Below are 12,363 nucleotides of genomic sequence, written 5' to 3' on the forward strand. Positions count from 1 at the left end.
TATATATATAATTACATAAAAGTTCGCACATAATAAGATGTATTCATATGTACATACACACACAGAAACATAATTATGTGAGTACTACATAACACATCTGACTGGAGGTCTCATGGAATAGTATAGTAGAGAATAGTATTTCTTCATATAATATTTATTAATAGAACTATGTATTACTTATAATTAAGTTTCAACACATTTAAAACTTAATTCAATTTTTATTTTTGAGATCATTGTACTTGTAGATTTATCTATTCATTCTGTTTTACTAATTGAAATTCTGATATCTCAAGCATATTATCACTTACTATATACATCTTGTAATTTATTATGGAATCCAATTCGAAAATACTAGTTAAACAGATAATATTCTAGAAAAGAAGTGTTTATTACTTCTGAATAAGCTTTTCACTATTTTTATATATTTATTTTTTGGATCTTCGCTCATCATTTTTCCATTCCCTCTAAAATATATATACCTAAAATATAATTTATTTCCCCTGTATTATTATTATTGTAATTTTAAACTTATTTTCAGACTACATCAAATTCAACTTTTTAAAATATTTCCTTACTAATACAAACAATATGTTCTATGTTTATCACAATTATTTTGGGACACATCTTGTTATGTTTACCATTTCCATTTTTATTTTTTTAATTAACTGCACCATTCATTACTAAGAGCAAATATTATTAATTAAAGGATATGTATATTTTCTACAAATAATTTTATTTCTTGAACATGTAATTCATTCCTTTAATAAAAAAATAAAAATCATCAATTATTTGAGCCCTAAATACAAAATATGTACTATTTATTTATATTTTTCTATGATTGTTACTTTTCATTATTATTTATTTTATTTTTTCACTTTTATAGTTATATAATGCAAAATTATAATTAAAATGTAAAAATACATTTCTCACATATATAATGCTGATACACTTAGTATATCATGCAGATAAACACCTCCCACATTATACTAAAAAACCAGGAACTGAAACACATATAATTTCGCATTAAAAAAATAGCATTATGAAATTTATGGTATCAACACTTATAGAAACATTTTCAGAAGGAGTAATCGGATATATATATGTTTATGTACTCCTATAAAAATTTGTTCCCAATGGTTTTTTTGAGGTAAGAAGTAGCGAACTTAAACTTTGTTTGTTTGTTTGTTTATCTCTTAAAAATATTCAACTCCACTTTTCTAGGTCATTTAGATAAATTGTACTTATATTACAGTATCGTGGTAATTATTTACCAACTGATTTATTTTCTTGTATAGAATAACAACAACAAAAAAAAAAAAATCAATTTTATTAAATAATTTTAATTGTAAACAAAATCACAAAAACCAAATGACACTTCCAGTAAGCTAGACTAACTGTTTTTATAGGAAAAAAGAGAAATCCATTTTAGCGTCTAAATAAACTTAATACCAAAAACCAAAAAAATATTTTACTTTACAGGCCTAGAACTCAATATTTTTGGAAAATAGCTGCAATGTGGTTATTATATTCCGTTCCGATTTAAAATCTGATCCCACCATCCTACTATTACTAATTTGGTTTAATGGTGGGTTCTTGGGTTTCTGCTTCTCGTTTGGAAAACAGAATACCGGTACTTCTTGAGGAATTGAACAGTAAAAGAAAAATTGTGCAACGGCCTATCTCATCGTAAAATTGTATCAGTATTGTATCTCATTGCTTATCGAATAAGATTTTTTGGCAAAAAAAAAACACCATAAGAATGACGGTAATGAAATTATAAGAGGTATTGGTAGCAATTTCCTTGAAATGATCTCTGAATTGTGCGTGGAGATACATAAATTAAAAAAAATAATATCAATATGGATGTTATATTTTATTTTTGTAAATTTTGATGAATTTACAATTTTTTTTTTATTTGATAAAAATCAAACATTCAATCAACTATCGTGTTAGCAAAAGAATAATATTAAATAATTCCTCTACCATAACATAATGAAGCAAACCTTTCAGAATTAATGAAATGAAAAAAGCTGTTCCCTCGGAACGCAGTGGACTGTGCGATAGGTGGAGTAGATTATAACCCTTTCAACTGTTGCCACAAGATAAAATTGATAAAAGAATATGAAGTCATAACTAACCAACATTCGGGAGCGATTACACTAAACGCTTCGTTACCGATTGGATTTTTTTTTTAGGTTGCCCACCTTTTTTTTTTCTTTAAATTAAAAAAAAAAATACAGCGTAATGAAATAGGATTTCACAATTAAATTGACTGTACAAACACGCAGACTACTATATCATTTAATTATTCATATCCAAAGACTAAAGTTTAATTGAAAAGTATCTTACAATTGTAAATGTTAAGAGGATAAAAAGCTTGCATGAACCTGGGTTGACGTAAGAAGACATTGAGGAAAGAATAAAGGGTTTGAAGAAGTTTTATAGGGGAAACCTTGACAAGTAAAGATAACAATAAAACTGAGAGGACGATACAGGTTTTCGTCTCAAATGCAAATATTATATTTTATAAATAAAGAGGAACATCGAACTATAGTTTTTCTTCAATTATTTTATAAAATATGATAGATCTTAGGTTTTTTGTATTTTTATAATACAGCTTTTTAATATGTTTACACGATTTTGTAACATATATTGAAAATTAGACATATTTTGTTGATAGTTGCATATCTCAGGAACTATTTGAACTATAGAAATTCGAAGCTCGTTTAATACACTACTTTTTTTTTTTTTAATAATTTATTTATTGATATTTACAACTGTATACACATATATACAACAAGTAAATTTGCTGGGCCGCCCATAGCTCAGTGGTTAAGACACAGTCTTACCAATTTGATGTCTATTGGCGGTACCGGTTCGAATCCGGCCTGGGACGTCGACTTTTTTCATTGCGTGGCGGTCCCACAAAATGAAGAAATTTGACCCCCAACCATGGTTAGGCAGTATAGGACTCCAATGGGTGTCTTGGCCGAATAAAAAAGAAAAAAAAAAGTAAATTTGCTGTAGGTGACATAGTAACATGATAAAAACATGTGGAGAATCTACCCACTGATAGAACTCCAATAACATTTCTAGAGAAGAAGATCTCGAGGCCATTCTGGTTGAGAAGTTTATTATGGAAGGAACGGTATCTGATTCTGGCCAAATCGGCAACACTACAAATTAGATTATAATTTCATGATATTTGCTTTGATAAATTCACAAAATGATTTTTTCTTGTTTTTTTTTTTAAACTGTATCTTGGGAATCATTGAAGATAAAGAACTCTATAATGGATTAAATTAAATTCTTTACATGTACTATTAAGTAGTTTATAATGATATATATTTTTTTTATGTAACCCCCTTCCTAGTCATTTCTGACATACGAAGGGGAGTTATCTAGAGGTAACCAAACTATTCTAACCATGGTAGGGAGTAGTTTTCATCTCGTGGGGCCGCCATAGACATGAAAAAAAGTCGACCGTCCCGGCCAGATTCGATAGTTCCCATATTGCAAAAACTGCGCTTCAACCACCTGAGCTACGGTACCTAAAATATACCTTAAAAATATACGGCGGCCATTTTGAAACAATTGTAATATTTAGGATGCGATCCGCCTGGGGGGCTGATGGGCAAAATTAGCTATAGATGAAATAAGTATTAAATGTTTTTAGTGATATTTTTGTTTTCAAAAACTTTATTTATTGATAGATATTACAATCTGCCACACTGTTGGGGGCAATAGCTACTAGTGATGACTAATAACATTCATACTGAAATAATATAACATAAAAAAAAAATACTAATAATAATAAATAGAATCTCTCTTAAAATATATACAAATAGAAGGATAAAGAAAATGAACATAATTAAACTATGTGCATGAAAAAAAAAATAAAAAATAATAATAATAAAAATAAAATAATCTCTAGTCTCATTTACACTCTTATATAAATATATTGATATGTTGCATCTCTTACTTGATTTTGAAAGAAAGACCTTCTAGACATTGAGGAAATACAGGTATTCTAATGAATTACGATGAATCGATTAGATGATTTACAATAGAAGGGAGGGGTAGGGGGAGAAATGTCAGCTATCCTCAACAATAGAGGAAGGGTTGTTGTATGAAAAATAAGGGACAAAGAAGCATTTCCATGAGGCACCCAAGCGATATATTTTAAACTATCAATCAAGGACTGCAGAGTATCTGTAAACAAAAAAATATTTTGCACTTGAAAATAAAGCTAAGGAAAAGAAGTAGTAAGTTGTTTTTAACATGTAAAAATTTATAAGTTAACAGAGGAGGTAAATATATATTTTACATTTTGTTAAGGTGTTCTCACTTCAAAAACCATTTTCTTGATGTATAATACGAGAGCAACCATCGTATACGAAGTATGTACCCAAAATTTATATTGACAAAGAGATAACACAATTAAAAATACTATGTTAATAAAAAAAAAACACGTATATTATAACATAATATTTATTTGGTTAAATAATACATTTTATACATTATATAATACTTATTTAAATTAAAAGAAAAAATGAAAAAAAAAAATTTAAATGGTTTTCCAGGGTAGCCACCACAGTCAAAGTGTTCAGATGTTTATTTAATTTTTAAATTGTTTAAAAAATAGTTATTTAATTATATATTTTCTTTTTAGTCCCGAAAACTCATTAACTTACACTCTTTTTAGATAAATACATGTATCTATTCATTTATTAATGTATTCCTCACCTTCTGACAACACGTCGTGCCTTATTCTTATTTTCAAGTTCCTTAAAAAAATCAAAAGTTCTGATGCGGTGTGCGCATATAAAACCTCATTTATAAAAACTTTATATTTTAAGGTTTCTCGAGATGGAAATAACAGATATCAACTGTGTCACGAATATAACTGTTTAACAAAAGGTTAACAGTTTGACTCCTGTTTTTAATTTTCCTTTTTCTACCTTTCATTATTTATCAAGGTCTTTATTATTTTATATTTATTCATTGTATTATATCTACAACTATATCTAGTTATTTATGTTAAATGTGCAAAATTATAGCTACTTTTTGCAAGAAAGTTTTTGTTTAATCGTCATTTAAATCCTGTAAAACTATTTTAACGAAATATTAAAGACTAATATTGACCAGGCTAATATTAGACTATTTAATTTACATTTGCATACCGAGTTTAATCAAAATCGTTAAAATTTTTTTTTGAGAAAATAGGAAAAAAATTGAAAGTTGATTCTCTAAAGTGGTACTTTCGGTTAGTCGCTTTTAACGAAAATGTTGCTACAAGCTACCAGGTATGAACTTGCAGTTTTGCACAATCGTAATATATCCACTTACTGTATATTCCACATATCAGTAAGTAAAAGTAATGATATTATTAGAAAATACTCTTTTGAAGAAATATTTTTAAATAACTATTATATAGAAGAAGGTAAACAAAATAGATATTTATAGATTTAGGACAAAGTAAATTGATTCTATACACAAATGAAATAATGATATCTCATAGAACCTTCAATAGGTAGCATAATAACATAAATAGCATCATCTGAAAGGAGTACTTGATTGGACTTGAAGGAGCTGCTAAGGGTATGGGGAGTGTGCTGCTCTAATGTAAGCTATGCAATTAATTACAGAACGCTTTGCTTCTAAATTTATGTGAATGCTAATCCTTAAGAGGGAAGAACTACGGTGATAATTAGTTCTCTAAAAGGCCACTGTGGACATAAAAGAAATTTGAAGAAATTTAGGTTTGTTGACAATGAAAGCTACTACTTTTGCGGGCAGCCACTAGCACATGAAACATACTACGCAACTTAGTAGGTAATATTGGGTTTCATTAGGAAAACCAGAATGTTGCTGACATAAGAATAATATATCTTAGAATGTTTGTTAATTGAATAGGTTATAGTATTTAACAAATAGTAATTAAACATGGGCAACAGGAGATCAACTTTGTTTTTTTGTTTTGTTTTTTTTAATATTTATTTATTGCTATTTACAACTGTACATTATAATACATTTAGTAAATCTGATCTAAGTTAAATTGGAGTGTTACAGGCGTGTAGAGAAACTACCCATTGGTAGCACTCTAATGACATTTTACATTAGCTGGTCTCGTGGCCATCCTCATTTCAGGCGCCTCGGAGGATTGTCAGGAATGGAAGAAGGTGCAAGATTAGAAACTAAGGGGTTTGAGTGGTTAGAGAGTTTATAATGGAAGGAGTGATATCTGGTTCGGGCTAGGTTACATATCGGTTACATAGGGACCATTAAGTTCTTTATGTATGATTTTATTTGTGACAGTAAGGAGCATTGAGGATTTTACGAAGGATTTTGGATTGTGAGGATTGAATAGAAGAGGAATTCGAAGGTTTAGTGGGATCAACTTAAAAATATTTATAGTGTGCAGGTATCTATTTAAATAGTACAATATCTGTGATATTGGAGAAATATTAAAACATGGACCTCTCGTCATTAAGGAATCGGTTGTAGCCGAGCGAGTTAAAGCACCAATTTTTACTGGCTCGTGACTGCAGCGGTGCCGATTCGTATTATTGACTTATTTTATTATGTGATGGTACCATGAAATAAAAGCTTGAACCCTCACCATGATTAGATAATGACCACGGTATTCACCCTCTCCTAACTTCTCTTGGGCCAACGCAATCGACGTCAGGATTATAGAGACATGGTGACCGAAGCATAAGTTGTAGTCATATACAGTTTTGCGTTAAGGAAATAGTGGAAGAAAAAGTGCAAACAAGTGGAGAAACAAAATTTGGGTATTTAGGAATTGATAAGTGACATCAAAATCGAGATTTTAATGTTTATAAAAGTGGGTACTTATAAGGGGAAAGAACTGCAGCGATATCAGAATCCCTTAAGGGGGATTAGGGAACATAATTACTATCACCATGTCGCGATTGAGTTTGCGATAATCTAAAAAAAGGAGAGCAGTTCATATGGAACGGCTAAAAATCCCTAAGACGGCATTATAAGAGGTTAGAATGACTTTTTATCACCACTGAAGGATACAATTGAACAGGATGTAATTTATTTTTAGTTTTGTTTATTACTATTGTATAGATTCGTGGAAATAAGTGTTCAGTACGTGCCAAAAAAATCAATCTTTGTTAATCACAGATTTCTTCTTTCATAAAAATTTCTGTTTTTTTTTTAAAATTTTTTGTTTGTTCTAAATAGTTTTTCTTTATTGCTATTTTTTATGTTACTGTATCGAACAGGATACGCTTAATAGGATTTTTGTAAACTGGTGGGAGATTGGGGAAGTTACGGTCTGTCAGGTGTGCAATATATGAGAAAACAGAGACTCATATCAGCTGACCAAGATGCAGATCAACTGTTTAATGTGTGTATATGTATATAAATATTGTGTGTTGAAGAAAAAAGGAGACCTTTTCGTATTCATAACTTTTTCTTTTTTGGTAATATAGTAACATAATAATAACGTAATAATATAATTTTGAGATTGCGTGGGGCAGACAAAAAGAACAATATTTAGGACTTTTTCGTTCGCATACTCATGTCAATTGTCTTACAACTGTGCGTTCAGCAAAGCAGTAATACCACTAATCCACACAAGGTTTGTAGCAGAACTTATTATAGTTGTTTAGCACAACTAAGTATAGTTTGCTCTCTTACTGATCCTAAAAAACCTCAAAAATATATATCATTAACAGTCAAGAAAAAAATATTGATATTTACATTAAAGAGTCAATATTGGGAAACATATTCTTAATAAATATTTTAATTAAATGGGATTTTGTGAAGAAATCAAACAGTTAATTAATTTAACTATAAAGTCGCTACAATATACTTGTTTTCTAATTAACTGATCCCCAAGAACGTCAAAAATATGTATCATTAACATTCAAGAAAAACATCATCGGTGTGTATGTGTATATATCATGAGTATATCTAACTCCATGACGGCTGCCGTAAGTTCAATCTATATTGGATTCATGCCAAGGAAGTAGAGGTCGCTGACCACTAGGTCACGGTCAATTACTCACAATGGTGTGCTTGTATTGTCCTGTTATTTCATAGACCATATTACTACCACTAGCATGTACTATTTAATTTAAAGGAATGATCAATTCAAATCAATCCTACTTAAATTAAAAATTAAGTGTAAGTAAGAAAAAAATAAATCGATATATCACAATTTACAGCGAACTCACAAACTGAAAAGTCTTGGTGTTGAGTGGGCCTATAATCTATAACCACGTGACTGACTTTCTTTAGGTAATTTATTTTTTAATGATATGCATGGAGAAGCGCGGAGGCACTGTGGTAAGACACGATGCTACTAACTCAAAGGACTCGGGTTTGAATCCGGCTGGGCAGAAAATTGTTTTCTGTCACAGAATAGTCAACCCTGTGGATTCTGGAGACTCCTTGGGTCCACTCAGCCTCATAAATTGGGTACCCTAATTAACGTTTATAACATATATGTTTTTGATACAAGGCTTTCTCTTTGAGATGAATGAAAATTTGTCTACAAAAAAAACGAATTTTTCAGCAGAGTTGGATCTTTATTTTCACCATTATAACGTGGCTTTTGAATTATATTTCCTAAAAGAATTCGTCAAAAATATACCCCATTTCAAAGTTAGGTGCGTTGGTGAAGTACTAGAGAAAGTTAGGAGATTAAATATGAGCTAAAAGAAACTTCGGCGACACAGTTGGGCCCCACCAAGTTTCACTTCTAAATTCTAAAAATTGTGGATTTAAAGGAGCGGTTACAATTAGGTCGTGAACATAGTGCAAATTATGTATATAAACAATTGTAAATTTCATATATCACAAAGTTTTTTTTTCATTAATTTTTTAAAATAAAAAAATCAATACAATATAAAAAAAAAAAAAGTTCATATTTTTATTTCTAAAAGAAAAAATATCCTAGTAAAATAGAAGAATCCTTCACTAAAGGAGGCGTGACATACTATACAGCATAACAAGCAACCTGACACTCGATTTACACCGAACGGGCTTAAATATTAAGAACTAAGTCAGCAGAAAAGTTTTATTTATTTTTGACTGCCATCAAAACAGCCCTGACGAAGCCCTGCAACGTGGGGCGAAACGTTGGCTCAATAAAATAGTATAATTCTACTATTTGAGTTTTTTTTTCTTTGACCGCACCCGGACCATATTCCATTCATCTATTCACACGGTCAATCAACAATCTTCAAGAAAAGTTTTAGTTTTTAAAAACATATTTAGAATAATTTTGTCTTTTCCGATCCATACGCTCGTTTTTTTATTCAAGGGGTCGTTCTAAAGATAAAAATAAACATCTCGAAAGGTCCATATGCATGAAGATTATCATTAATATTAAGGGGCGAAACGACACCGGAATATAAGCAACCCTCTCAGTGCAAGTGGAGAACCGAGATGTTTGGAGGGGGGGGCGGAGGGAGGAACCGAGAGACTCCATAACTACTGGAGAAAAACAGGCCAAAACCATCTGAAATTCATAAGCTGTAGAAAGGAAATATAGCCAGAATTGAGGTTATTTTATTATGTAAAGTATTTTAGTACAGACGCGCTGGAAATTTTTAATAATAATAAAAAAAAATGTTTAGTAATACGGAATAATTTAAATTTAACAAGCTATTCAAAATTCCTGACAAATTTTTTTATTAGAAAGTCACAAAGACCCGATTAAAACTGCTATTTTTTGTTTTTTATTGTGTAATTTTAAATTCAGTCATATTTCGAACAATTGCAATAAAGATCAGAGAACTAATTCATACCATATAGAAAATTAAATTTAATGATAACAAAAGAATAAATAGAAAAAAGAAAAAAAATCCTGGGGAACTTCTAACCGAGGTTGTTCACCCAATTTTAAAAGAAAAACCCGGACTACGGAAGATCGCAGCGCTTCTCTCTTACCCACGTCACTGGTATTGAAAGCCAATTGAAGCTGAGCGTGGTCTCTCGCCACAGACGCTCAGAACTTTAGTGGAGAATCTGACTATTGCCAGAACTCCAATATAATTATTTACAATAGGTCTTTGGGTCGCTGTCGTTTTCTCTTTGTGGAGGAAAGTAGGAATAGGTTAACCTGATAGGGATTGATAAATTTGGCATTAGGCATAAAATGTTCCGCCCAAAATAATTATACTTTTTATTCCAATTTTTGTCAACCGATCACTACTTTTTTATTCGAGTGTCTACTAAAGCATACCCATTAAGCTGAATAGACTGTTGTGGAAATAATTTAAATAAATACTTATAAGTCTCTCTTTTTAAAAAATATGAAGAACATACTAAGCACATTCAAAAGAGATAATCAGCCACTGATTGGCTGATGGGAACTGAAGAATTTCAATTGTTAGCCTCACTTCTAATTACTGCTTTATATATAATTTAATAGTTAATAAGTTGTTATTATATTCCATAATGTTAGATAAATGTTATCTCTAATACTTTTAAACACAAGATTCATAAATAATTTATTTACACGACCGTCAAAAGTCAAAACGATATTCCTGTTTATATATTCATATTTATTCATTCTATAGATAAAGCATGTTAAAATAATAATTATTTAAAAGATGAAATTACCTTAATAGTAGAAAAGTTCAATTTCCCTCACAAGAATGACCTGGTTCTGAAAAAAAAATTCAGGAACATATTAAAATATGAGTATGAGTTGTTTTATTATAATAAATTTAATTAGAGATTATAATTTGTATGCGTTCTCTCACGTTCATAATGAGTTTTCGCACCGAAAGATTGTATTAGCTGCAGATTATTTGCATAAATAACATTTATATTTGACCATTGGAAATCGTCTATCTGTATTGTTTTTCCTACTTCGTGCATTTACGTCCATATTAAAACTTCTACTATAATTCTTCACAATTCATAATTCTCAACACTTATTATTAAATAAAAATGGACAATTGGAGTTCTAGCAATGGTCAGATGCTCCACTCAAGTTGAGTGTTTTCAGCTTTTGCGCACTTGCTCAGCCTCCACTGGCTCATTACCGATGATGCGGTGAGAGGGATGCGCTGGAATCTCAAAGAGCTGTGATCTACACCTCACACGTGGGTATAGAGTGGGGATCCTCAAGTCGATAGTGTAAATATTGTATATAAGAGTGTAATTGTTACTGGTGATTATTTTACTTATTTATTATTATTTTATTAAATATTTATTTTTTCATGTACATCGTTTGGTTATGTTTATTTTCTTTATCCTTCTGTTCGTATATATTTAGAGAGAGATTTTATTTATTTTTATGTACTTTTTATCATTTATTTTAATTTTATTTTAGTATGGATGTGATCAGTCATCATCATTACCAATTGCCCAACAACGTTGTGGCAGATTGTAGTATGTATCAATAAATAAAGTTTTGAATTTAAAAAAAAAAATTCTTCACATCATCATTCTATTCTTACAGATTTATAATATTTTAGCAACTGCTATAACCTTCTATCAGTTATGCGAATGAGTGAGAAGCTCCGTGATTCACTGGAGTCCTACTTTTTCCTTCCCTAGTGGGTAGACAAGCTCGGTTCGGAGTTCTCCGTTCTCAGAGTAAATAGGTATGAACGTGTTTAAAACATTATTGCACTTTAAGTTTAATTTGTTTTCCGATTTATAATTTTGTTGTTGTTAATTTATATTTCTGTAAATATAGTGTGATTGTGTTCTTCGATCACTATTATGGTTGTTTGAAGTACGACAGAATATAAATTAAACTGGATTTAGTGAATGACACAATTCTTCCTTATTAAAATACAATAGTTTATTTCATATCATCAGCAACGTTTCGGGAGATTTCCCCCATTTTCAGGCTGCTAAAAACAAATTCAACAAAACCATAAACATGCGCTTACAACAACACTAATATATCATATACACTCAAAGAACTATTTACTTGATAACAAAAAGCTATATATAACATATAATTTTCTCCTTTATTGTCATTCTTGCTAATATATTATAGTATTAATGTCATTTAATGAATAAAACTTGTTACTAGTCATACATTTTAGTAGAATAATTACCTTCCGGTAGGTTCCTGAATCTTCCATTATGATAACAACCATATAGACTATAAAATAATTTTCTCCTACCTCCATTACCACAAAGATGAACAATGAAAGCTAAAATTAACAATTTTTCAAAAACCATTTCTATTCTATTTATTATATAACATTAGTTTCTTTTATAATTATAAACACTTTGGACTGAATTAATTCTATATTACATAAAAAAAAAAGATAAAAACTAAAACGCTAATTTATTTATAATATCCATATAACGTGTGCCTAAAGTTTTTGTATCAGTTTTATAATTGAT

The 12,363-nt window shown here is 30.0% G+C and overlaps 1 long non-coding RNA gene across 1 annotated transcript in view; it reads right to left on the bottom strand.

The window, feature by feature from the left end:
• LOC136796186 (uncharacterized) overlaps window positions 1-12,363 on the bottom strand; it is a 256,981-nt gene that overhangs the window by 111,787 nt on the left and 132,831 nt on the right. The window contains exon 2 of the long non-coding RNA XR_010843888.1: window positions 10,612-10,657. This is a non-coding gene — a long non-coding RNA (uncharacterized lncRNA). The remainder of the gene's footprint in view (window positions 1-10,611; window positions 10,658-12,363) is intronic.

Source organism: Halyomorpha halys, unplaced genomic scaffold (assembly GCF_000696795.3).
Source record: "Halyomorpha halys isolate HHAL.00 unplaced genomic scaffold, Hhal_1.1 Scaffold535.1, whole genome shotgun sequence".
Classification (NCBI taxonomy): Eukaryota; Metazoa; Arthropoda; class Insecta; order Hemiptera; family Pentatomidae; genus Halyomorpha; species Halyomorpha halys.